The 27,654-nt window shown below is 46.9% G+C and overlaps 1 protein-coding gene across 7 annotated transcripts in view; it reads left to right on the plus strand.

Annotated features, from left to right (window-relative positions):
• IGSF9B (immunoglobulin superfamily member 9B) overlaps positions 1-27,654 on the plus strand; it is a 1,213,970-nt gene that overhangs the window by 881,929 nt on the left and 304,387 nt on the right. The gene's annotated exons all lie outside the window — the stretch shown is intronic.

The following is a 27,654-nucleotide window of genomic DNA, read 5'->3' on the forward strand; positions in this document are numbered from 1 at the left end:
AAACAAAAATAAAAATCTTTTTACAACAACTTTAACGACAGCTTCAAGACTCTGCAAATTATTAACAAAACATCATCATACTATTACTTGATGTTCACATAGGTTCCACGGCGTCCACATCTGGTTCAGTGTCCGACCACTCAGACGAGGATCCTTTCCTCGCCAACAGGTATATGGAACCCATATGTCAACAGGCTTACATAGCTAATGAGTCTATATTCAGTCTCCACATTGAAACAATAGGCAACATCTTTCATCCACAAGTCCTTTGTAGGCGCCCCGCTCCTTCCTCACACCAGCGACACTTGCCTTTTGACCAAAATTAACATCAATCCAGCAAGATATTCCGCATGTCCAGAGACATCACCTGTATAAGTGCTAAAAGTGCTACCAGAGGACTAGGTTCCATGTGTCCTCAATAACCTCCCCAAGAATCTGAAACACCTCAGTGTACAAAGCCTGAATTAGTGCGCACTGTTATGCCTGGTGTAGGAAGGTCGCCGGAGAGGGGGAGCACCTTGCACAACAATCAGACCTGTGGGGGAAGTATCTACTTGGTACTTCTGGCGTATAATAAACCTGATGTAGATGGTTTAAATGCAGCAGTTTATCCAACCATTCAGGGCCACTCTTTTCATCTGCCTACAACCAACAGAAGCGCCATCCTCCTTCTGTTATCGGGCTACCCAGTGTTTCTTCCCATTTCAGGTGCGCTGTTGTGGACCAATCCACCTTCCTATCAATAACACTGGCATACAGGCCCGTCTCTAATGCTGGCCATCCCAGATGGCTATACCATATCCAGGCAGGACCGGGTGGGCAACCGTGGCGGCGGCATCGCCATCATATCTAAAGAAAGTTTAGCTTTCAGGCTAGCCCTGACTCAAACCCTGCAATTGTGCGAATCCCTCACTGCCAAACTCCTTATAAATAACACCCAATCCCTCACCATCCACCTGGTCTATAGACCACCTGGTCCGCTCGGGACTTTCGAGGAAGATTTGCATAGCCTAATAACCAACAATGCAAAACCCACCTCACAATTACTGTTAATAGGTGACTTCAATCTAGGGTTTAACGATCCAGCAGACATGCATGCCTCCATCATAGCCAATACTATCTCATCACACAGACTCTCACAAAAGTCAACCTACCCACTCACCTGAAGGGAAGAACCCTAGACTGGGTTGCTGATGCTAACTGCTCAGCGGTCATCTCCTCTAAAACACCACTACCTTGGACCGACCACTCCCTGGTCTCATTTAACTTACTGACCTCCAGACCACCTACTACAAGTGGGCCACTGGCACCACCCTGCCTAACAAGGAATAGGAAAAATATAACAGTAGAAAGAATCATCCCAGCCATCCTTCCAACGCTAAACGCATTGCCAGACAATCTAGATCCCAACACACTAGTTCACGAATATAACAAAATTATGTTAAATACAATAGACAAAATTGCCCCACTTAAACTTTGCACCAGCAAGCCCAAAACCCATTTAAATAAATGGTACACACCTGAACTCAAAGCCCTCCGCCTAAAAAAGAGAAAATGTGAATCTGCTTGGAAACTATGCCCTTCCAGTGAAAAGAAAGCCACTCTAGATACGATTTCGCGCCAATACAAAGCTGAAATCTGTCTAGGTAAACGGAACTCCTACAACAACCACATTGCCAATTCCAACTCAAGCATGAAGGAGCTCTTCTCCATTTTGAAGGAACTTGAGTCACCCATTGCCACACCCGACACCTGCACCAAGGACCAGACCTGGTGCTCAGACATCCAACAGGCTTTAGCAGATAAAATAAACACCCTACAAAATAAAATTCAACTAAAAAAAGACTCCTTAAACCTCACCAACCCTCCCACACCTCCGCCTAATGCTTTACCTAGCACACACACTAATTAATTCTCCTTCTCTAAAACTACCACCCTGGAGGTCGAAAAAATAATACTTTCTCTCAAACCCTCAAACTGCAAAGGCGACATTTGCCCTGCACACATAATCAAGGACGCAGCCAGAGACCTATCGCCCTTCATTTCCAAACTCATAAACGCATCTTTTTCCTCAGGTAGCATCCCCTCCAACTTAAAACAATCCTGGGTGCTCCCCCTCCTTAAAAAGCAGACACTTGATCCCCTCATCCCCACTAACTACCGTCCCATCACCACGGTACACTTGCTACTGAAAATCTTGGACAAAGTGGCCTATGTCCAAATCCAAAAATTCCTAGAACTACACAAATTACTAGGCTCCAGACAATCAGGCTTCCGACCACTACACGGTACGGAAACAGCCCTCATTGACTTGAAGACCCAAATTGATGATCTGAGGGATAAGGGAAAAACAGCACTCCTCCTCCTACTTGACCTCTCCGCGGCATTCGACCTTGTCGACCACCAGGTCCTCTGCAGACACCTGGACTCAGCTACTCATTTCTCCCCAGAAGCCATCAGATGGATTGAATCCTTTCTGAGCGAGAGAACAATGAGAGTCTTCTCCCCATCAGCAGCAGCAGACCCCTCTCCTATTACTTGCGGAGTCCCGCAGGGTTCATGCGTCTCCCCAACACTATACAACATCTTCACCAAACCTCTGTTCGACGATCTGGATCATCTGGGTGTCACCTACACCAACTACGCTAATGACACTCAGATTCTCCTCCCACTTTCAGGGGATCACAGTAAGGACAGAGAGTTGGTGAACAAGGTGTATCTCATCATTCAGGCATGGATGGCATCTCATGGCCTATGCCTGAATGATGACAAGACAGAGCTCATCATCCTGGGTACCCCCGCTAATATCAACAAATTAGGCCTCGAATATGACGGCAACATTATCAAAGTATCCAGGGAGGTAAAACCTCTCGGCTTTTACCTGGATGCCACTATGTCATTCACTAAACAGGTCAACTCACTAGCATCTACCACTGCGTACACCTGCAAATTAATAAGAGCAGGCAGACCATTCCTGTCTAATGATAGCTGCACGATCCTGGCAAGAGCACTCATATTGTCCAGGCTCGATTATTGTAATGCCCTATATAGCGGTGCTAACAAAGCCATTACCCATAGGTTACAAATCCTACAAAATAATGCCTTGAGAGCTGCCCTCGGCATTAATAAAAGAGAACACATCTCCACTACCAGCCGCCAACACAATTGGCTCTCCACCGATAATAAAATCAAACTAAAGCTGGCCTCCCTAACCCATAAAGCCCTCAATAATGCTGCCCTCAGCTATTTGATGGACAAAGTAAAGAGAAAGCCATCCATTAGACAAACAAGAACTATCAATTCCAACTGTCTGATAATTCCCAGATTCAAACTCTCCACCATTGGAGGTAATAGCTTCCCTGTGGATGCCGCCACATTCTGGAATTCTTTGCCACACAACCTGAGAGCCGATCAACCCTACTTGCACTTTAGAAGGAATCTCATCAGTTATATGAACTCCAACAACCCCCGTACCTAATTGTACATTTTACACCTCTGTATAGATACTGATACCTCCTGCTTGAGGCCTTTGTTCTCGCCACAAACAGCCCTATACATATCTGTATATTTCACTCCTTTGTATAGATATTATATTTTTATGTGTAAAGTTTTGTATATTTCCCATTCCTGTAATCCTTAATTGCATATGTCTATAATTTTATCTTAATTGTATATTTCTGTATATTTCTGTAACATTGTAAGCCTTGCATATCCTTTTTGCCTGCGCCGTGCTGCCCCTGGGTATGGTGCGCCATATAAATAAATAAACAAACAAACATATATCTCTGACACCAATCTACCTGTGCCTGCAGCCTTTATAGCGTAATGCAGCAGTGGTGATGTGTTGGGTGATTTTGGAAAGATAGGGAATATGCCCTTCAGGTTATGCCTGGGTCTAAAGTACAGGAAGTTATCCAGTGGGGCGCCTCCCCTGCCCCAAGCCTTGGAATCCCTCTAATGTGTGAAATTTCCCCTGAGGAAACAGATCTTGAAATGTACTAACCCCAGCTTTTGCATGCAGTCCATAGGATCCACACTCCGAGGGTTCCTTCCCACCTGTTAGCAATACTATCACCACCGCCTCCCTCATAGAATCCGGGAGTTTCACCACCCCATGGCTTCGCTTTATACTTTCAAAAGATGCGGCACCAGGACTGCAGAAAACGCCTTGTAAAAATCCACTGTGATGCCATCTGGGCCCGGGGCTTTTACAGAGGGAAGTTCCTTAATTGCTTTCTGAATCTCATGCAGGGTGAAGGGATTACTAAGCCAGTCTCTTTCTGCCTGGTTACACCAGTATAAGGCCACCTGATCCAGAAAGCTTTCTAGGGCGAGTTGTGAAGCCTGCAGCTGTGACGAGTACAATTGAGAATAAATCTCCCCCATAACCCGAATTATCTCCTCATCGGTAGCCTTTAATATCCCAGCAGCATCCTTAAGGGCAACTATGTTTCTGTGGGTTTTCCACCCTTGCCACCCATAACAAAACCGTACTGGGCTTCTGCCCCTCCCCATACTGCCGAATTGTCATTTGTCTGCTTAATAAAAAATGTGACCTCTCTGAAGGCAGCATCATTAAACTTCTGCAGCTCCTCTATTGTTCGGCTCTGCTTACCTGGGTCAGTGATGCTGATCACATCAGCCTCAAGAACCCTGGACGTTTCCTCGCCTTCCTTCAATTCCGCTATGTTCATTATACCGCTCTCCTTTGCTATACATTCCCCCCTAATAACGCACTTAAAGGCTTCCCATAGTGTTTCCCCTGATTCCACAGAGTCTATGATCTCCTTAAAATAATTGGTGATGCTCTCCACTATATGCTGAGTAGCCAACCCTTGTTTAGCAATGGCGCTAGAGAATGGTTGAGACCATGTTTTGCAATTTCTGATTGAAGGAAGTCTGCACCACTTTGATCGTGTTTAACAAACAGAATTTATTAACAAAAACCTGTTTGTGCCCAAATGCTCAACGGCACATGCTTTTCCACCAGCACCGAATGTGCCCGAACATCTTCGACAAAAATTCATAAGACTGGAACGTTTATGTACCAAGGAGATTAACCAATTTTGGGAGAGATTCCCCCTCTCAATTTACATAGAACAAAAGAAAATCCCCTGCGGGCTAAGGATCATTATCTTCCCAGACTTCACTAACCCAGATGATGCAGACCCATCAGCCAAGTGGGAAGACACCTCATCATGGGTTCAAAAATAATCTTGGAACTCCTGATCGAACATGCTGACGGGGAACACAAAAAACTGATCGTAGAAATTGACAACCTCAAACAAGAGATAGAAATAAGCAATTCCTCTACAGCCACCAAAGAAAGGAATTACACAATAATGTACAAAATCCTTACATCATATCAAGATGTAGTCAAGATCAGGAAATGCAGAAAATTTGCAAAGGATGAAAGAGATTACCAGGAAAACCGTGTTTTCACATTTCAACCTAAATTTGATAATGCACCCAGCAGCAACTCAAAAGAAAGCACTCCTAACAGCTTCCCGGCCAGCTCTGATGCAGAAAGCGAGTCAGATCTCATTCCAGCAGAAACAGGGGCCGGAATATCGGAACTCAGATCAAGTCTGACTAAAACCACCAAACCAACTAGCAGGAGCATTGATTACAATGTTTTAGACAAAATTCAGCGCTACATAAGAACACGTGCTCCGAATCAGAAACATGTACGCTTCCAGGAACCCCCAGTGGACAACACCTTCCCCAGAAGCGACGTAAGAGAGGCACGAGAGCTGGGACTAAGAAACACAACAGAAGAACACGAAAGTGCTATCAGACTGGCAAGATCACAAATGCAGTTACAGCAGAGAGAAGGAAGACCCTGGACTTAGTCATGAATCTCTCAAGCCAAATACTATCTAATATGGACATTTGCGTACTCAATAAAGGATTGCCCTTTGCCCCCACAGCCCCAGCTAATCTCATCGAAGTTCATCAAAGCTCAAATAGATCTATAAAAATACACGAGAAAACTCAAGCTCAAAAAATATTTTGCTAAGCAAGTGAACTGGCGCACTGAGAGAATACCCAGAGCAACAATCAGTGAGGTGGACATGGAACATCTAGACCTCACCCACCTCTTATTGAAGCTAGAAAATGAGCAAGGCACCACCAGCCATACGAAACAAGACATCATGCATGATCTTAACATTGAAGAAAGCAACCTTAAGATACCAGAGATGAAAATCAAATCAAGGTTCACTCCGAACTTGCCAGGAGACAATGGCATCGATATCTTCCAGCAGGCTGTAACCCGGGACTTACACAATGTGGAAGATAGCATGAGAACAAGACAAAACAAAAGACACAGTAATATCATGAGCCAAGAACTGACTACATTACCATGGCCATGACATATCTGGCCACACCAGGATGTTATCAAACTCTCCCCAACAATCCCACCAATGAAATTACTCTTGCAGCTAACAAACTGCTCAGAAAATGGCACACACATGGACTCCTGACCGATGAAGAATACAAATACCTCCAACCTAAACAGCCCAGAATGCCTACGATCTACTTCCTGTCCAAGGTCCACAAGGAATTTGACAACGTCCCATTCTCAGTGCAATAGGATGGATTACTGAAGCTTTTAGTAAATTTATTAACAATATACTTGCTCCAGAAGTACCAAAGATTCCCACATACCTTACTTGTTCTACAGGACGTCTTAAGGCAACCACACTACTACCTGGTGACGCTTGATGTCAAAGCGCTGTACACAGCCATTGACCATGTCTTAGCTCTCAAAGCCATAGATTTCACCTTCGCCAAGGCATCGGCATCCTTTTTTTCACATCTCGAAATCGCCAAGGAAATCCTAGAGTTATCATTAACTAACACCATCTTTCCGTTCAACCAGCAATACCACAAGCAGACTAAGGGAATAGCCACGGGGGCAACATATGCCCCGTTGATGGCAAATCTCTTCATGAATCAATTTGAACAGGCCCATGCACTTTCCAATCCAGACTTCAACAGCTACATTCACAAATGGTATCAATATATCAATGATATACTCATGATATGGTCGGGCACCACGGAACAATTGACCGACTTCAAAAAATACCTCATTGACAACAACTTTGGATTACAATTAACAGGTACCTCGAGCGACACGTCTATAGACTTTCTGGACATCACGATCAGTACAAATGAAACCGAACTGACCACAACAACATACAGGAAGCCCACCGAAGTTTACTCGGTGCTCCACGCTACCAGCTACCAGAGAAAATCAATGATCAACAATATCCCTAAAGAGGAATTCATCCGAGCTAAACACAATTGCAGCACTAAAGCAAAATTCCAAGTGGAGTGCTCCCTCCTATAGCACAGAGTCACAGCGAGGCTACCCCGAGCAAGCCATCGTCGCTGCCATCGACATGGCATCCAAGCGAAGACGCAAAAACAACACCAGGGAGGACAACCGGGGCAGACAAGAAAATCAGATACATTACAAGTTTCAGCAGTCATAGTCATCAAGTCCAGCTAATTTTACAGAAACATAGGCATATCCTCAAGAACGACGAAGACATCAGTAGATGGATACCACCAAGACCATTACTGACATTCACTAAGGCAAAGGCACTGCAGACAATGTTGAGCCTGTCCTACATGGCTCCAGTCACCAAGACAACCGAAAACTTGTTCAGCAGCTCCAAAGCAATGGGTTTTCACAAACGCAGAACTTGTAACATGTGTCGGCTTGCGCGAAATGCCAAATCGCTCACGTTCAATGTCGCTGATGAACACCGAATTACCCAATTCATTAATTGCAAGTCTAATTTTGTAATTTATGCTATAATCTGTATTTGTGATTGTAAATATATCGGCAGCACCATAAGAGAACTGAGGACCAGGATCCAGGAACACCTAGGCCTATTGCACTCCCAAGAGGCAAAATACCCACTGGCCCTTCATTGGCAGGAAAAACACCAGCTGGATAACAAAGATGACATCTGATTAATGGGACTTGAAATTGTACAACCTGATGCCAGAGGAGGAGACGGGTAACTATACTTGCGACAACGTGAAGCTAAACTCATTTGCAAATATAGATGTGTCACTGGTCATGAGTTTAATGTGTTTATCTGAAATTACCTTGATAATGCCTTTAAACTTATTCCAGGCCCTCCCCCCGTCAGATGCCTGACTGCCCATACCTGACCACGGGGCACGTCCCCCCCCCATCCCATCCAATTCTTGACCCAACAAGAAAGCGTAACTTCAGCCACACAACTGGCCCCACACACCACCTGCAGCCAGCTGATCTCACACTAGCAACTCTAAATTACTGCTCTCCGAATTGCATCAGCTTAATCAGCAACCCCTGATGGCCCCTTCCGCTTCAGCACACTAACTTATCCTAGAACCCGTAGTAACTTAACAACAAACAAGTAAGTCTAAATAAGATTGTACTCGTGTGAGACCGGCCGACCAACAGGATACTGGACTACCCAATCCCTACCAGGATCTTCATTACCTAAGAAGGCAACCTTCACGTACCAACCCTTGGCACACTACAACTGTAACTGACGAACAGGAACAATTACTCTGGTTACTTCACATTGACCACATGTCCGCTTGATTAATAATTCCCCAATAAAAGGATAAACCACACCACCGTGCACGCTCATGCCCCATCCCCACTAATGCCTGATACAGGTCAGTAAGACCGGACAGCCGGGCCCTGACTTCTCTACTTCGGGGCTGATCTTTTAACAAACAGTAGCTACCTTCAACCTGCCAACTCCAGTTCCCGCCGGCAGTAACAAGCACGGCTACGCACAAACCATGACCAGGATATGAGCCTTCCAACCAGTGTCCAAATGGTCACCAATCGTCCCAACTCAACCTTGCAGAAGTGCGAGCTGCCCACATGAGCCTACCAGCTCCGCTTAGCATTTCCACTACCGAATCCATGTAAGAATAATACTTCTGATGTTTGTTAATCTGCTTAGAATCACATGCTGTGCATAGTCCGACATCCAGTGGTCACTGCGGAGTATTGCATTTTGTTTTTCGTAGTCGAAAAGGGGACGTCGACAAGGCGTGTCTGTAACACTATCCCTATAGTGACGTGCGGTGTACCCACAATCCCTCACGCGTCGAGGTCCCTCAGATTGTTTTTTTCCGCCCAGATATTGGTCGCCTTTACGCAGAGCTCCTCGAGAGACATTGCAAATTCATTTACTCAACCTTTGGTTGTTCCTTATTAATATCCATTACATAGATCCCTCCCTCGACGTAGCTGCGAAGCTGTTCTCCGCCGAGCAAGAACTTCGACGGTGGGGACGAGACGGAGGAGATTCTTGGGCGCTGCCGAACACGTGGCCTGGCCTCGCCGGCCAAAAGACAGTAGAAAGAGTGGGGTCGTGGGACATTTCTTGTTTCTCTCTGAGAATGCCTTTCCCTTTCCCCTCCCTTTCCCTCGGGGTTGTTATCACAGCTAAAGATTTCCTCGGCTATGGAGAGGACACCCTTTAGGTATTGCCCACGTTGCAAGGGCAAGTTCATCTGGAAAGACCAGCATAAACGGTGTAACCGTTGCTTGCCCCTCGATCACAAGGAAGACGGCTGCGCGGCTTGTCAGCTTCTTAAGCCTAAGACTTTAAAGGACCGCAGGGTCAAGAGGTGGGCGGCCTACGCCATGTCGAGGTCCGATTCCTCACTCGCCGCCGCAGAAAGTGACGAGAAATGTGATAACCCGACATCCGTTTCGGAAGTCGTAGACCTCTCTAAGGAGCGCTCGCACTCCTCGTCGTCTGTCCCCGGCCCCGACAAGCACGGCTGACGCCCTGCTTATGGGGATGAACACCCCGGCAACAGTGACGCACACAAAAAACACTCCCATAAAAACATAACCCACGGCTCTTCTTCGTTGAAGACGAAGAAACCATCAGCGCCAACGGAGACGCAGGTTCCACCGGCAACCTCCTCAGACCGTAAGAGTCTTAAGCCCCCCTCGCAACTGCAAACGCGACCAGCGACTGGGCTTCCCCCAGATAAGGGCGCTACCCCCAAACCACCAGACGAAGCGCTCCGTCAGAGAGCGCCCGTCGATGTAGAACACGCGACGCCCGTAACGTCGAGACCAGAGCCCTCCACAGACAGATTAATCGTCGAGAGCCTGGAGAGGATCGTTTCCACTGATAGCCAGAGGCGGACGGCGAAAGATATGTCAAATACCGCTCAGAAGGGTAGAGAAATGCCGAAAAGGCCGGAAGGAAGGCAGGAACTGCCCCCTTCATCTAGAGGGACTCCTAGCCTGCCAGAAGGCTTTTCACACGGCGACAGAAACCTTTCTTCGACGTTATGGGATAGGTCAAAGCGTTTTCAGGCCGAATACCCTATTCCCCCCCCCAAAACCCCCCCCCCGACCGCCCAGGGGTACCTCATGAGACCCTGGAGAGACTCCAGTTCTGTATGGAGAAGATGGAGAGGTTTATGGAGACTCAAAACCTACCAACACCCAAAAGGGCAAGAGAGGGACCTCAGGAGGACCCCAGGGCTAAATTCCCTAGGCTGTTTAATCCCTCCCAAGAGGATGTAGATTTGTATGACCTCACTGGAGAGGACCCCCACTTTCAGGAGGAGGACGAATTTTTAGGCAACGAAGAGGAACAAAACCCAGAGGAGGAGGGTTTTGAAGGTAATCCAGATATAGGTGAGGGGGGCTTCGGAGAAGACCCAGAGGAAGGTGCTTCACAGCCCTGGCAGTCCCCATCAGCGTTTTCGGACCCTGATGCCCTAAACCTGTCCCCTCCCAAGAACTCACCTAATGGGAACATGTCACCTATAGACGATCAACCTACATTTAATGCACTACTATGCAAGGCAGCAGCGCATTTCGAAATAGACAGTGGGGAGATTTCTCCTAACATTGACTTTGTGGAAAAGGTAATCAAGGAGAAACCCCCTGTCAGCCAAACCATTCCCCTCCTCGCCTCAATAAGGAGACGAATTATCCCTTCACTATCTACCCCCGCTTTGGTCAGAGGGGTCAACCCAAGGATAGAAAAACTATTCAGTCCCTCTCCTTCAGACCCGTTGTACGTCAGGGGCCACTCTGTACCGGACTCCCTAGTGGTGACAAATACAAGGAAAAGAGCAGGGGTCCCGCTGTCAACCAGCGAGGCACCACCAGATAAAGTGGGTAAAAAATGGTATGCCCTAGGGAAGAGGATCACAGCCTCTGCTGCTTTTTTAGCAAGGATTGCAAACAACAACTCCTTGCTAGCAAGTTAGGCAGATGCACAATGGAGCAAGCTACGTAAGGACATCGAGGAGGTGCCAGAACCCCTACGTACACGGCTTCTGGCCACGATTACTGAAGGGACCCTAGTCAACCAAAGCATCGTGAAAAACACTCTGGATGCTGCAGAAACGGCTGGCCGTTTCCTAGTCCAAGGAATACTCCTCAAACGCCATGTCTGGCTGAGTAATTCAGGGTTTAAACCTGAAACGCAAGCATCTCTAATCAACAAGCCTATAGAAGATGCCAACCTCTTTGGGAAGGAGGTTGATAAGGCACTAGAACCGGCAAAGAAAGAGTTTGACACCATCAAAACCCTAGACCAGATTTCTAGGCCTCCTAACAGACGTGGCTATGACAATAGGCGCTTTTTTCACGGCCAACGCCAGCAGCAGCAATACTCTGCAAACAACTGGTCCTCTAACCAAGGTACCAGTAAACAATACAACCAGAGAGGACAACGCCGTGGCAAAGGGAGAGGTTGGGGTTCCACCCCTAGAGGTTCCTAAGCCACCAACACCAAATGACTCGAAGATTCGGGTCCCCTCCCATGCATCGCCAGTCGGGGGCCGATTAACATCCTTTCTTCCAGCATGGGAGGGAATAACATCAGACTGCTGGGTACTATCAACCATAGCCCGTGGCTACTGTATAGAATTCAACAGTTCCCCAACGTACAGACCCCCAAGGGGACGACGCATGACACCAGAACACCTCGCCATCCTTCTGCAAGAAGTGGACCAGCTACTGGAAAAAGGGGCCATAGAGGTCGTGCCTCTATCTCAGGTAACAGAAGGTATTTATTCAGTGTACTTCCTTGTACCCAAAGGGTAGAAAAAAGGACTTAACCATGCGCCCTGTACTAGATCTACGCCCAGCGAACACATTTGTCAAACCTCAAAGGTTTCGTATGGTGACCTTACAGGAAGTGATCCCCCTGCTATCACAAGGAGATTACATGACAACACTGGACATGAAAGATGCATACTTTCATATTTTAATGTTGCCAGCGCACAGGAAATACCTCAGGTTCATGATAGAGGGCAAACACTATCAGTTCAGAGTGCTACCCTTCGGCATAGCATCAGCACCGAGGGTATTCACGAAAGTACTGGCAGTGGCAGCGGCCCACCTGCGCAGGTTGTCCATCCCAGTATACCCTTACCTTGACGATTGGCTCATAACAGGGGATTCTTACGAAACATGCTTCTCAAATACCCAAAAGACTGTAGACCTTTTGTTCCAACTGGGCTTCTCCATCAATGAGAAGAAGTCCAGCTTAGACCCCAGCCAGATCAAACAATTCCTAGGGGCTCTAATTCGAACAAAGGACGGCCTTGTCTTCCCCTCCAACGACAGGGTCCAAAACATGCTGTTTCAGATCTCTCACTATGTGGCAGGTCGAGAGGTGACGGTGCGCAGAGCAATGCACTTGCTAGGAATGATGGCGTCATGTATTTATTTGGTACCTCACGCGCGCCTGCGCATGTGCCCAATGCAAGAGTGACTCAACAGCCAGTGGTGTCAGGCCAGCGGACAATGGGACGATCTAGTGGTGGTCTTGCAGGCCTTGGTTCTCTCGCTACGGTCGTGGTCAAAGGAAAACCTGGTAATAGGGAAACCATTCGCCACCCCTGCAGTGGAAGCCACTCTAACCACAGACGCATCCCTCACAGGATGGGAGGCTCACCTATCCCATCAGACTGCTCACGGAGTGTGGACTCCGAGTGTAGCATCCAAGCACATAAACTTACTGGAGCTACTGGCTGTGTTCAAGGCACTAAAAGCCTTCCAGGCACACCTACAAGAGAAAACAGTGATGGTCCTCACAGACAGCACCACAGCCATGTACTACCTCAACAAGCAAGGGGGCACTCACTCTCCAGGACTGTCCAAGCAGTCCCAGAAAATCTGGAAGTGGGCTCTCAAACATAACATGTTCCTACTGTCACAACATGTACCAGGGGAACTCAATCTGCTAGCAGACGAACTCAGCAGAGACTTCCCTCTGCCCTCAGAGTACGAATGGCGGTTACACGAAGACATCGTCTTCAACGTTTTCACACAATGGGGATTCCCAGAAATAGACCTGTTCGCAACTCTGGAGAACTCACAATGCCAAGATTACGCCTCCAGGTACCCCCAGAACCAATCCAAGGGAAACGGTCTATCGATTCCATGGTCAGGGAAATTTGTTTACGCTTTTCCCCCCGACTCCCCTTCTCAACAAGATTGTGCACAAGATGCACCAGGAACAAGTTACCATGATACTAGTGGCCCCTATGTGGGCCCGGCAGCCATGGTTCGCTCACTTGATGGAGATGTCTCTATCTCCTCCAGTGAAACTTCCCTGCCCGTACAACATGCTGTCACAGGACAAGGCCAGGACACTGCATCCATGCCCTCAGACCATGAACTTAGCAGCCTGGCTCCTGAGATCATAGAATTTGGACATGTACAGCTCCCGCAGAGATGCATGGACATCTTCAGGGAGGCTAGAAAGCCTAACACTCGTCACTGTTATTCTAGCAAATGGAAGAGATTTGTCATCTGGTGTAGAGGAAGAAGCATCAACCCGGTTGACTGCTCTCCCACGCACATTGTTCTGTACCTGACCCATTTACTGGACTCAGGTCTAGTGTTCAATTCTATTAAAGTCCACCTGGCGGCACTTTCTGCATACACCACATCCCAACTTAGAGTGTCATGGTGGAAAGTCCCAGTTATCAAAGCCTTCATGGAGCGGGTAAAGAGAATACACCATCTGATAGCAAACCCAGCTCCCGGCTGGGACTTAAATGTGGTACTTACCAGGCTCATGGGCTCACCCTTTGAACCCATGCACAAGGCAACTCTTAAGGACCTCACTCTTAAGACTGCTTTCCTAATAGCTATCACCTCCATTAGGCGAGTAAGTGAACTACAGGCTCTTTCTATTCTAGACCCCTTCGTAACAGTTCACAAAGATAAAGTGGTTCTACGCACACACCCGAGGTTTGCACCGAAATTCATCTCGAAATTCCATGTGAACCAGTCAATTGATCTACAAACGTTCTTTCAAAACCCTTCAAATTTGGGAGAAAAAAGCCTGCATACACTTGATGTGCGTAGAGCTGTCATGTTTTATATGGAAAGAACTAGACCACTAAGAAAGACTAATTAGTTCTTTGTCTCGGTGGCAGCAGGAAGAGAAGGGGATGCAGTCTCAAAGTCCACTATTTCTAGATGGATTGTTCAATGCATCACTCTCTGCTATACTCTTGCTAAGAGAGAACTACCCTTCAAGCCAAGAGCACACTCTACTCGAGGCATGGGGGCGTCCATAGCATTCATTGCAAATGTTCCCCTTGAGTCCATCTGCAAAGCGGCTACCTGGAGTTCTGTGCACACCTTTACAAAACACTACTGTCTAGATGCACACTCTAGATCTGACTCCCAGGTGGGACAGGCAGTATTAAGACATCTTTTCTCTACTGTTCCTTCTCACAACCCACCTCCAACTCCGGGTACTGCTCGCTAGTCTATGCACAGCATGTGATTCTAAGCAGATTAACAAACATCAGAAGACAATGCATTACTTACCGTAAAAGCATTTCTGATGGTTGTATCTGCTTAGATTCACATGCCCCGCCCTTCCTCCCCGCTCGGATGGAAGGAACATAGACTTCCTTTTATATCTCTCTTTTCTGTACTCACTCACGTCTAGAAGGCTCCCTCAGGGCAGAAAAAATACAAACAGAGGTACCTCGACGCGTGAGGGATTGTGGGTACACCGCACGTCACTATAGGGATAATGTTACAGACACGCCTTGTCGATGTCCCCTCTTCGACTATGAAAAACAAAATGCAATACTCCGCATTGACCACTGGATGTCGGACTATGCACAGCATGTGAATCTAAGCAGATACAACCATCAGAAATGCTTTTACGGTAAGTGATGCATTGTCATTCTCACCTGCTCTGCTACCAAACTGACAAAGGATTACAGGAGCAGGCACTATGCAAACCACAGTGCTTACCCCACCGTGCCTACACTTATACACTCCAAGCCTGCCCAACTGGGCACTGTCTTCCCACAAACATCAATTTGGCAACAGCCTTGAATGCAACGCAACAATGACAGCTCGTCTTTCTGCTCCTTTATTATACTGACAAAGGAGTACAGGACCAGGCACTAGACATACCACAGTGCGCATCCTGCATTACGTATACCCTCTAACTCCAGGCCTTTCCAGCCGGGCAGGAAGTTGTTAACTGGCATTGTCTTGGCAACAGCCAATAAACGCATCTTCGTCCCCGGCCAGGGTCCAATGAGCTTCCTCCTCACATCAACCTATCAACAAGCTCTTATTATTTAATTCAGTGGCAGTCGCTTACACAGTGTCACCATGATCCATACCGTCGAGCACCGAACCGTCATCAAGCCTATGATCAGGTAAGAGCAATTGCTTCAGGGGCCACACAAGCTGTGTCCTCAGTGAACCAATCTACACATTATCTCATGTCACTACACTCATAAAATAGCCAGGCACTGTCTGCCGCGCACTCGCTCACTCCCTCCCCCTCATGTAACCTGTTGCTATTGCAACCCGCTCGCGGTTGCCTGACTCGCCAGTTACTCCCCCCACCCCGTTGCTGCTTGCAAACTACAACATGTTGCCTCATATGCCAGCCAAGAGCACCCGCATCTACAAACTTGTTACTTGCCGCTCCAAATGTACCAGGTGCCACATCGCGGGATTATGCCCAGCACTGCATACCACCCACAACTAAGAGTTGCGGTGGGTTGTGAATCCCTATCCCTCATAACCCCAATTAATCTCACGCGATATGTCACTGCTTCCAATATGACATCTCGCAGGCTCGCGGCTCGCCAAGCCGGCAACATTCACGGACCCCCTCAATTCAGCTCACCCATCTACACATGGGCTACACTTAACACCAGGACACACCGCCCACCTCTACCCCAAGCTATGGCCCACCGACATGGGACACACCCGAGCAGTGGTGGGCAACCACCATTGCTGCCCTTTACTGTAACAGCCAGCCACCTACACAGTTCAATCTTCGCCCTGCAACATGCAGCCTCGCCGTTTGCCCGCACAATAAATGGATACCCTGGCCTTATGTACCGGCCACCACAGCAGACACATGCTAATTCCCACAGACGCTAACACCAGTGTTCTATTTTATGTAACCACCAAAAGGCTGTGCATTCTCGCTCAGTAACTGGTGTCCTTTACCCTACACAGTGGCTATTCAGCCTATTACTAGCAACCAGTACCACACCATACCAACAGGCCAAAACATCCTCAAGAAGGATCATCAAGCACTCTTCCTCTAGTAAGACCCTCCTCAATTTGTATAACAGCTACAAGCTAACCCAGCTACTATCACTTACTTGCTCTCTACCTTTCTCTCCCTCCCCCACCCCTTCCTTCTCCTCCTTGGTACATGTTGTGAACTCATTTATGTGACTAAATTATGGAAATTTCATTGTTTGTGTGCCTCAAATTAATTTTCACATTGTCACCACAATGGCACTTCACGCACCGCACATTGTCACCACAATGGCACTTCACACACCGCTTTGAACTATGTATAGACTGAATCTATTAAATGTGTGAAATAATACATGCTGCGTCGACATGGACCTACTCTGTTTCCAACACACACTCAAATCACCACTTATGCACAACCTTGACAAAGACTTTGGTCGAAACGTGTTCGCTTTTCTCACATGCAGCTAGCACACTCGTGCTAGACCCTCTTTGATTCCATTATAAACAAAAATGTTAAACATTCTGTTTGTTAAACACGATCAAAGTGGTGCAGACTTCCTTCAATCAGCAATCGCAAAACATGGTCTCAACCATTCTCCAGCGCCATTGCTAAACAAGGTTTGCCTACTCACCGAATACTTAATACCATTGGGAACTTTGGAGTTTTGTTTCCCAAGCAAACCATGTATCAGGCAGCAGGATGCAACTGACAACCAATCAAACAAATTGATAGCGCAGGGGTCCACCCTTCCTCCAAACTCCAGACACTCATACCTTTCCAACATATGCACATGGAAGACAGAGTCTGTAAGTCCCTCGCTTTTAAATACCCAATCCCTCCTAACTGGCCTCATTCCCGGTACGGCTACCTGACAAGTTATGGGTACATGGTCTGATATGGTGCAAGCTAAAATGACACAACTCACAAACCAGTTTGCTGCTCCCTTTGTTGCCAACCTCTGATCTATGCGGGACGCAGAGTCCTGCACTGTTGATCGATATCTGAATCCCTTTAACCCAACATACTTTACCCTACAAATGTCTTCTAATTCGTACAGTGCTTTGAAATGCAATAATTTCAATGTGGCTTTTGGTACCGCCCTGTGCACTCCACTTAACTTACCTGACTGCCGGTCTAGTACAGCGTTAAAATCCCCAGTACATATTAATATGATATCAGTGTGTTTCAGAAATTAGCATTATATCCACACTAGTGTGTCTATTGCATCCGTATTTGGACCGTAATAGTTGACCGATGTTGTGCAATTCTGGATAACCCTGATTACCATCAGGACCCTTCCTTTGGTCCCTCTCCACCTCTAACAGCTGAAACCCCAGAGACTTATGAATAGTGGTCCAAACCCCCCTTAGCATAAGATGAGTATGAGTCAAAATAGCGATGACAGCCTCACGCTTGGCAAACGTGAACTCAGTGTTAGGAGTAAAATGGGTTTTCCCGAAGAAAAGCAATCTCTGTGTGATGCCTGGCCAAATATTGCAAAACCTGCCTCGCTTTTGACGGAAAGTGAAGTCCCCTTATGTTCCAGGTCATGAATCGTATCTCACTATCCATGTTGGCACCTACCATCAGTTAGTGAGTCCTTAACCAATCTGACTAACCCAATCTCACCAGTGAATCCCCATCCAGGAAGCTCACCTGACAGTGCAGTGTGATATAACCGTCTCCTCTTCATTTCAGAAGCCGCCTCATATAAACAAGAACTAAACAACCCCCCCTTCCCCTCCCCCAACTCTCTACCCCACCAGCAACCCCTACATGCCAGTAAATACCCCACTCCAACAAACCTTAAGCCTGGGGTGGTAGGGGGGTGCATGGTCCTCTACCACCCTGCTTGACCACAAGCTGTATCTTCTAACCTAGGACCCCATAACAGTGTAAATAGAATTCTATATGTGACCACCATGAGCCTTCATCCATTGCCCTGCATGCAGGAATGCGCAGATTCTTGTCTCACAGCCTGATTCAGGGATATTCGCAGCAGTAAATCCAGAAAATCCATTACTTCCTTGGGACCACACAAGACCAAAGCTTTCACCTTAAATTCCATGTGACGTTTGGCCAGGAAAAGCATGGCATATTTCAACCCCTTTTCTCGCAAACGCTTTTTTACTGCAAGGATGGATCTTTTCGACGCGTATACTTTGTTGGAGAAGTCTGGCTATATCTGGATCTGAGCTCCTTTGTATGATAACTGACCTTTCTCTAGAGACCGCCTGAGTGCAAAATCCCTGTCTCTGTAGTCCAGCAAGCGTGCAATTATTGCCCTAGCCTGAGACCCCGGAGCTGGTCTCTTTCCCGGGATGCAATGTGCTTGCTCTACAATAAAGGCCGTGTTAAATCCTTCTGGGCCCAGTGCCTCTTGCAAAATGGACTCCCGTCAGTTCCATCGGGCCCCCCTCACCAGACTTGGAAATCTCAATAATTCTTAGATTATTTCGCCTCGATCTCAACTCTAGGTCATCCTGCTTCTTTGCAAGTTCTTTAAAAGCTTTGTTCACTTCTCGCTGGATACTTTTGTGGTTTTATCTTCCTATCCCGATATTCTTGTTTCAGCTTCACCCAGGCGGTCCCTGTGTTTGTCCAATCTTATTTTCATGTGATCCACCTTGCATGTCAGTGTGTCCAGTTTATTGTCCAGCGATTGTATACATGACTGTTGCTGTGTAAACCTATCCTTAATTTCAGAGAGCGCCCTGGAGGACATATCCGGGGTCCCGCACTGCTGATCAGGAGGAAGCATCTCTGCTGATCACCCTTTTTTACTGGCAACTGGTGTCTCAAAGGGGAGCTTTCTTTGGCGTTTCTCCGACTTCCCCATAATTCCTAAGTAGTGTGTGCCCCTCAGGGAAATGCCAGCAAGTTCCTGTCTAGTGTGCCACTGGTCAACTCTCGGGAATTACTTAGTGTGCCTCAATTCCATTGCACTAATTCTCGTATCAGGTAGAACACCCCAATCCTCTTGTTCATCTTGGCCTGACAACCCCCAAAACTAGAGCAGCCTCCCTGCACCTATTAGGCTCCTCCTTCAGGTTTTCCAATATTTGCAGAGTGCTCCAATAATGTCTGTGGTGTGGGCCAAGGCAACTTTGAGCCCTCCGTGTGGGAAGATCAGCTGCTGGGGTGATATGTGTCTCCTAGCTCCTCATCTTATCAGAGCATGTCCCGTGTTTGCCGGCAGCATCACTCTCCCTAAACTCATTGCTTTTATCACTCCATCGTAGTCACTGTTCAACTGCTATTGCCCACAGAGCACAGCACACGGGCACTAGCAGCATTGGCCCCAGCCACTGCAGCTCGATTTTTCCATGCAGTGCCCGAGGACGCGGCCTGTGGCCGTCCCCTCACTTTACGGACTCAGTTATTCTCTCCGACGCCATGGGGGCCAAGGTATATGATCTGGAGCTCCTTTCTGAACCTCAGGTATAGTTGGGTTCATCCACCTCTGCCTCTAGTCCCTACTAATGGCTGCTCATGCTCCATAATGGCCAGATCTCCTCCACACACCACAGCAGCACAGGCCCACTGCCTCACCATCATGGATATCAGTGAGGGTCTCCTCTCTTCTCTCTGGCTCTGCCGCCACTTATGTTACGGTTCCTCACCATCTTCACCATACTGTCAGGGTTCCATGCTACAGTTTGCGTTTTAAGCATTCTTTCTGGAGGTTTAGAAGGGGAGGTCTGTCTAAGGTCTAGGTTGATTCTGGGTGGTGGAATTGGGTTGTGAGATTTGTCCTTAATGTTCTTTTTTCAGGAAGCCTTTGGTTCACCAGGCCAAGATGGAGGCTCAGTTCAACAGCATTGATTGCCTAAGGCTGACATTGAGGTAGTTTGGAGCTATTTTCAGGATTCTAAACTGCCTTTAATTTTTTTTTCATTAGAGCAGGTCATAGCCTTTTTAGCTTCAGTTGAATAAAGTATTACACCCATCATAGAACTATAGTTATTCTTATTTTTTGTAAAGTAACCTTTAAATACCCATCTGAGTGTATCTTAGAGAAGGAGCAGGTTGCAGCTATCTTCGCAAGCATTCCTAGGAAGAAGAGGAGGCTAGTCTGCTGAGACAGAAGAGAACATTAAGCTAAGTGCCATCTGATTATTTCCCTGAAGTTTCCATTTGCCGTTTCCTGAAGAAAGACAAGTGATTTAATGTTTTCTGAAGTATTTTGCAAGGAAAAGACAAAATGTGCACTGTATTAAGCAACAGAGTGTTAATTGCGTGTTTAGACACTTTAGAACTGCATACAAGACCGTGGGCAGAAACTGCCATTCAAATCCATATCAGTGCGTGTAATACTTAGAGGCGTGCGGTCAAATTAGCGTTGTGAGAGACTAATCTTTATAAACTAAGTATCATAACAGTTAACCTTAGTAGCAGCGTATTACTGTGTTCGGAATTGATGCGCAAGTTTTTCCCATCGGGCATTCGCTTAACAAAAGGACCTAATAACGTAACATGCGAACCTCGCATTTTCGTTTGGATTTCAGCTTTTACTGAAAATCGGCAGTCATATGCGTTGCAAATTAGCCAACAGAAACAGAAATGAGTTTTTAAGGTTCCGGATAGCACAGCAGAAAGCAAGCAGAGTTCTGTGGATGCCAGAAGTAAGCAGACTAGTTTTTGGTTGCGCGAAATCGTTCAACGTTTGTTTGTTACTGAGAAATGTGTGAAATACAAATAAAATTAACTGGGTCATAATTCAAAAGACTTAATTCATGTTTTCCCCAATTTACAAGTGCTTGTCTACAAGGCAAGAAGCAACAGAAGCAGCAGCTAGAGAATTACCAGGCAGCATTTGTTTTCACACAAACTGAGGAAGGTTCAGCATTTCTTCTGACTGAACCAACTCAAGAGCTTATCAGCATTAAAGGCATAGGCAGCAGGTATTGAAGAGAAATTGGGTTCAAATAATACAAGAGCAGTAGTAGCGGGACACTAGAGAGAAAGTAAAATGTTTGTGGATTATTTCTAGATCTTCTACAGAAGAGTCCAGTCAAGGAGAGATCAGGAGACGAGGGCAGTAAAAGAGTCTGCGTTTGTTATCTTCTCCACTTCCCCTTTGGTTTGCTAGCTTGATAGTTGTTACTTAAGAGATTGTTGGGCTGGCAGGCTTAGGGGGTCTGGTGGGCTATCGTCACTCCTGCAGGAAATTTCGGGTTGACCTGACAACGTCCTGCGGGCCAGCCGAGCAGCGGTCACAGCTGGTCGCTCTCTCTCACACGTCAGCACCCTGGTGGTTCAATGCCGGACCACGATCCTCAAGTCCGTCAAAGCCTGTGATGTCCACTTTCCGACGACCGTTTCAGCCTGCTCAACTCTCTGGCCAGTATACAAACAATAAGTGTGCCCCAGTGTGCAGGCGTGGGCGGGGGCAATATAAACATTAAGTACAAGGAACCTCAGAAAGGAACCCACGCACAAGACAGTCCTAAATTCTGTCAATGATTTTATGGTTGAATCTCCATCTTATTTATAAGGCATATGCTTTCAAGGAAAGTCACAGGAACAACAGAGCCAAAGAAAAAAACCTAAGGAGTACATGAAAATAGATTTATTATACAAAGAAACATATTCTTTAACATATTTCAAAATGTTTTTTACAAGTTTTTTTAAAAAAAACAACATAACAAAAGAGGAAAAGGAGACATACAACAAATCATATGTACATTATGATTTCAACAAATAATTGGAATAGAAAAGAATACAATTAGTAAAAAGAACAGAGAAAACCACAAAAAGGCAGTTGTGCCTGTTGGGTTTTAACCAGGGTGTGTAAAAAATTACCCTGGTTAGTACAGAATTGAATTATTCATAATCAACTAATTACATGTAGTTATTTTGCCATATCATTGACTGCCAACGTGTATGAGAAATCATGGAGTAGTTCCCGGGGGTGCTTCCAGAACGGAGCGGAACCCAGCAACGGGAAAAACACGTTTCGGCGGACCTAGATAGGTTGATGTGGTAGAAGCCTTCCTCAGGGCAGAGTTGATGTAGTCTAGAAGTGAATCCCTAGAGGGGGCAGACAAAATGAACACATTGTAGGTAGGGGGTGTACTCAAAAGGAGAAAGTTTTTCAGAGGAGTGTCGGGTTTAAGGATACTGTTGAAAGAAAAACACGGAGCACTCACCCTATGAATCTATAAAGGTCAGGGGAATGTCGTGCGGCTGCTGTCCCGGGGTGCCGGGACTCTGGTACTGCTGGTGTAGGTTGCTGAGCTTCTGCTTGCTCTGTCAGTCAAACACTACGAAAGTAAACACAATAAAGTGCTGTGTCACAAAAAGGTGGGAGTGGACCGTGAAGTCTGTTTAATTGTGCACAGTTGCGAGTATCAAGGGTAAAAGAGAAAGAAAAAGATAATGGGCCTCATTCCGAGTATGGCGGTAAGGGATAGCGGCCACCGGTAACGAGACCGGTGGCGGTAATCCCTTACCGCCATACTCCGAGTTCCCTTTGCGCCCTCGCCCTTAACGCCTGCTTTGAGCAGGTGTTAAAGTCGAGGGCGCAAAGGGGCCTCCAAGCCAATAACAGTGACCGTAATGAACGGTCACCGTTATTTGCATCTTCCCCATTCCCATTGAGCCCTATGGGGGCTCATTTGGGAATGGGGAAGAGCCTTGGTGAATGGGGAATTACCGCCCCGCCAACCTTGGAATGGGGCGGTAATTCCGCCATCCACCAAGGCGCTGCCGGTCCGGCTACGGCGTCAACCAAGGCGTTAATAGCACCATTGGTTAGCGCCGTACTCGGAATGAGGCCCAATGTGTTAAATTAGACAGCTATGTGTGCATCATTTGTTCATGACCATCCGGAGGAAGAGCAGTTGTGGGTGCACGGATGGCCATAGTCTGTAAAAAGAGCGAGGACGGTGCTGAATAAAGCAAAGAAGAGAAAAGCAGGGAAAACTACAGGACGGCAGACACCAACGGTAGGTTCCAAGTGTGAGGTTGGTGTAGGTAAAGAACAGACACCACACTGGCAGGTGCGTGACCCACCCAAAGTGGGTTCCAAGTGTGAAACTGGCGTAAGTATGTAACGAACCTCAGAAAGGCAGATAAGCGACCTACCTGGGAGCACGGTAACAATAGGTGCTCAGTAGGAGACAGGAAACATGTACGCCGCAGGTCAGTTCCAGGAGGACTGATGTGGCGTGAAAACGGTGTGGCAGCACAATTGTAGCTGTGAGACAAAGAGAAACTCTCTGGCCAGGTCATGCTGCTTCGACCGGTTTGCAGTCACTGTTAGTTGCTGATCCATGCCAGAAATCAAGGATATTTGCACCGGATAGATGCAGGTTTCGGCAGAGCTCAACTAAGATCTTGGTTGTGCTCTCATGCGCCTCCTCTAGTATGAGTAACTTTAACTGTGTCTGTACCATGTCACCGCCACAGTTCCTGGTGTTTTCCATTTAATTTCCTAATGTCCCTGGTTTTGGTGCCATCCTCTGCCATTAACGGGGTGCTTGGTCCATAAATCTGTTACTGTGGTCCATAAATCTGGTAGTGCGTTGTTTCCACCATTCATGATGGTCTACAGACTGTGTCCTTGCTGCATGTAATAATGCTCTCACAATGTGATCTGGAATGCCACAAGCCCTCGCACTACCCTTTTCCGTAGTGTAGCACTGCCATAGTTTCTGTTGCTCTCCACATCCTAATGTGTGATGCTGCCATAGACCCTGTTACCCTCTTCCCTTAAGCGTGCTACTGCCACAGATTTTGGTGTTCACACCTTGATGTTTCATTGCCTATAGCCCAGTTACTTCCATATCTGTACTGTGAGGCAATACCGATGACCTGGTTCTTGCGTTGGACTAATACACTTTACATACTCTTACCTTTCAGTATTTTTTTCCATAATCTATTTAACAGTTAAGGAGTCGAAAGAGTGCGTTTCTGTGATCATACGCTTTCTGAAGGTTGATGGGAACCTTGCAGCACTCTTTGATCCAGCACACTCCTTAGGTCTGTTTGTCTCCCATTGCACTCCATTAAGGAGTCAGCTATTCTTTAGTGTTTAGCGGCATGTCTTCAAGGCCTGTCTCTTACCTGTTCTAAGTCTGCAGGAATTGTTGTGCTCCTGGCAAGAACAGATGCCTGATGCCAAATGCAGCACATTTGCATTGCACACAAGTTCAAAAGTCTGTCTTATTTACAAGAAACTCAACTAGGATAGCCGGACCCACGAAGGAATCAGCAGCCGAAGGGTTACCGCTGTCTCTAACCAGTGGTTATTCAACAGTGGTTTCATAGGACAAGAATCGCCCTGTACTTTCTGCTGGTGCACGTCACACCTCTAGGGACAAGTGCTGGCACTGCCAGCTGATGGCCACAGTGAAAGAAGTGTAAGGAAGGTATGGTATCAAACATTAAGACAGACGCAAGTGATCACAGTTCAAGAGTGTTTCTTAAACTTCAGTTGGGTTTGAAAAATGCCTATCTGAATCTAAATCTAAAGATGGGAGCAAGCTACGACAATCGAATAATAATAATGCAGTCCTAGTGGTGTCTTGTCAAAATACAAAGGGCCTATACCAATAAACCTATTGCCAATCCTTACTTCTAAATATAAATAGTGTGGGAAACAATGTTATGCAAAAGAAAAGTGTTCATGGGCTGATATGTTAGGATATTCAAGCCGTTGGCTTCCCTTCCACACGTTTTCAGCACGGGACAAGGCGGCACACTCAAGCTTAGCACAGTCTATGACTTCTCTAGCATGAAGGTGCAGATAAAAACTTCAACATCATGGCCTTCTGTGCCAAAGTCTCTCTGCCTTTCAAACTCTTTTTCAGGGGGTCTGATGCAATGCGACAAACAACAAAGTTCCTTTCTCCTTACGGTTTCATAAGTACACATTCTCGGGTGATTTTCACTTCACCCCGGGTCCCCCTCCACCGGGCTCCCGACCCACCTTCGTAAGATTTCACAGATACAAATTCTTGGGTGATTTTCTGTTTACCCCGTATCCCCACTGCCGGGCTCGGACCAACTTTATCAACTTTTCCACAAATGTTCTTTACTGTATCAACATCGAAGGCTTTCGATTGTGCGCAGGGTTTTGCTTGACCCATCCCAGGACCACTTCGATTCACAATTCTCTTCAGCTGGATACCCCAAAGAGACCTTCGATTGAGCACCCACTTGGTGCCGGACCACTCTATCAAAGGTATCGTATCTTTGTTACAAAATGTAATCACTCATCAGCAGTTCAACTTAACTTGCGTCTTTTATCACATGCATTTCAAACAATGTTCGTTCCAGCGATCACCAGTTATGTTGATTTTACTGACGCTGCTTTGCTCTTAGAGCCAAGGATAGTACCGCAGCGGATAATTCTCCCTGTCTTGATTCTTGGCGCGGCAGGGCCCCAGGTACCCCTGACACACAATGCAGGATTCTCCAGCCTATTTTCCTGGTCTTCCGCTTTCCAGTCTCAAGGGTTTATGAAAGCAAGAATGCCTTGTCGAAAAGGTCAAGGGAATTTACCTCCTTGCAATCCCCTTCTGTTTTTCTGTCTTTCTCCTCTTGTTAAACTGCCATCTTCAAACTGCTGTTTCCTCGTGTGCCAGTGTGCTCTTGTGCTCTGCCTTTTATACGCGTGGGGAAGCTTAATGGAAGTCAGGTGTGTGTGATGGTCAGTAACTGCCTGACCTTTGTATTGGGACACGTCGGGTATACGGCTCAGGTGTTAGTCTGTTGTCTCTCATAGCAAACTGTCCATCAGAAAGTTTTTGTGTTGTAAAGGGGGGTTGGAGTTCCTAAATATCCTACTTGGTAGGATAGGGTAAAGGTGTTGTAAAGAAGGGGATACTGCGTCTCATCGTCCGGTGTCCCACTTCCACTCCTCGAAGACCCCTCACCCAGGTGATTCTCCTTGCACTGATCCACCTCCAGGAACTGGATCCAAAAGCGGTGGCCGTTTCCTGGCCACCTGGATGACAGATCCCCGGGGACTAGTGGGTGAGACACCTTCTGGTTTCTCACAAAGCCAGCAACAGAAGTTACGGAACAGTTTAAGAGTCTAGATGGTGGACGTCCTTCTTGGGAGTTGCCTCTGTGGATCTGCGCCAGGATGCATGGAGCAATGTACAACACCTGTTAAAGTAAGTTCCAACTTGGACAGCAATCCCTTACACTCACTGTGTGAGTTCAGTTTGTGGCCTTGAGAGCTGGGTCTATGGTGCTATGTAAGTTACCTTCAGCAAGTGCTGGGGTAGGTTTTGGAAGGGTGAAATCAGTGGCTGTACAAGAGGAGTAGGTTGGGTGAGTATAAAAAGGAAAGGAGAGCTAGCATGAGGGACCTGAAGGCGGAGCTGCAAGAGTGAGGAGAGGAGAGATGGGGTGGAGGAGGTGGAGATGAGTGGAATGTCCAAAAGAGGGCAGTAGAGAGTGGAGGAAGAAGAGAGACCTGCAGAGGGATTAAAAAAATATAGGAGCAAGAAAGAAAAGGGAAACGTGGAAATGCTGGAGATGGCAGGAGGTGGAGAAGAATAGAAAGACTTGGGAGAGGAGAGTAGTAAGCGGGGGTGAGAGATACAAAAAGGACGATGACGATAAGAGGGCGAGAAAAAGGGGTGAGCAAGGAGAGAGGAAGAGGACCAATGAATGAAAGAGCAGAACCGCTCAAGCAGAAAAAGATTGTAACAGGAGGGAAGGCCAACATACGAGGGGCCTAATAAAAGAGGCGTCATCTACAGGAGTGAGAAGATTGAGCCAACAGAGGAGGTTAGGAGGGTCCGATAATTGTGGGGCATCAGAGGAGGAGAGTGGAAACCTGGCATAAAGTAGAGTAGGCCAGTGGGTGAGAAATAGCATGGAGCTATCTAGTGGAAGAGACACTTGACTACCCAGTGTTGGCTGTGACTGTGGAGGAGTCCACTGCCAAGATCCTGGGGCTCATACCAAAGCTCCCCAGACTTACTGACCCATGTCTAGCTTTGGCACGATCGGAAGCAAGCCTGGGTTCCTTGAGCATGGCAGATGGGAGAATCCATATAAGTCTTCAGCATCTTGACCAAGCCGACAACTGTGAAAAGCATAAACCAAGCCAAGAAAGGATTGCATGCAA

Source organism: Ambystoma mexicanum, chromosome 9 (assembly GCF_040938575.1).
Source record: "Ambystoma mexicanum isolate Mex_15411 chromosome 9, UKY_AmexF1_1, whole genome shotgun sequence".
Taxonomy (NCBI): domain Eukaryota; kingdom Metazoa; phylum Chordata; class Amphibia; order Caudata; family Ambystomatidae; genus Ambystoma; species Ambystoma mexicanum.